Source organism: Chlorocebus sabaeus, chromosome 9, assembly GCF_047675955.1.
Source record: "Chlorocebus sabaeus isolate Y175 chromosome 9, mChlSab1.0.hap1, whole genome shotgun sequence".
NCBI lineage: Eukaryota > Metazoa > Chordata > Mammalia > Primates > Cercopithecidae > Chlorocebus > Chlorocebus sabaeus.
Window position 1 is genome coordinate 35819001 of NC_132912.1, and position 575 is coordinate 35819575.

The window sequence follows — 575 nt, forward strand, 5'->3', positions numbered from 1 at the left end:
CACGTTGGCCTCCCTAAGTGCTGGATTACAGGCGTGTGCCACCGCGATGGGGCCCTATGTTATATTTTTGTTGTTGAGTTATAAGAGTTCTTTATATATTCTGAATATTAAACCCTTACCAGATATATGATTTGTTAATATTTTCTCCCATTTTGTAGATTGTCTTTTCACATTCTTGATAATGTCTTTTGATGTAAAAGATTTTTATTTATTTATTTATTTTGGGGCTTTCCGGCAAAACTGGAAAGCCTGCTAGGCAAATTCTAAAAGAGCTGTAACACTCAAAAGATTTTCTTTTAAGAAAAAGAAAGGGAAGAGGAAGAACGGTATATCACTTTTGTTGCTGACTTTCTATAGTTATATATATATATTTATGTACATAAATATATGTGTTGTGTGTGTGTGTGTGTGTGTGTGTGTATATATATATGTATATTTAAAACCAAGGCTGGGCACAGTGGCTCATGCTTATAATTCAGTGCTTGTGGGAAGTCAAGGTGGGAAGATACCTTGAGGTCAGAAGTTCAAGACCAGACTGGCCAGCATAGTGAGACCCCATCTCCATAAAAACTTTT

At 35.7% G+C, this 575-nt stretch overlaps 1 non-coding gene across 1 annotated transcript; it reads right to left on the reverse strand.

The window, feature by feature from the left end:
- Positions 1–222: 222 nt before the first annotated feature.
- On the reverse strand, positions 223–283 carry LOC119620032 (U7 small nuclear RNA). The gene has a single exon (XR_005236428.1). It is a non-coding gene; the product is annotated as a U7 small nuclear RNA (small nuclear RNA).
- Positions 284–575: the final 292 nt, after the last annotated feature.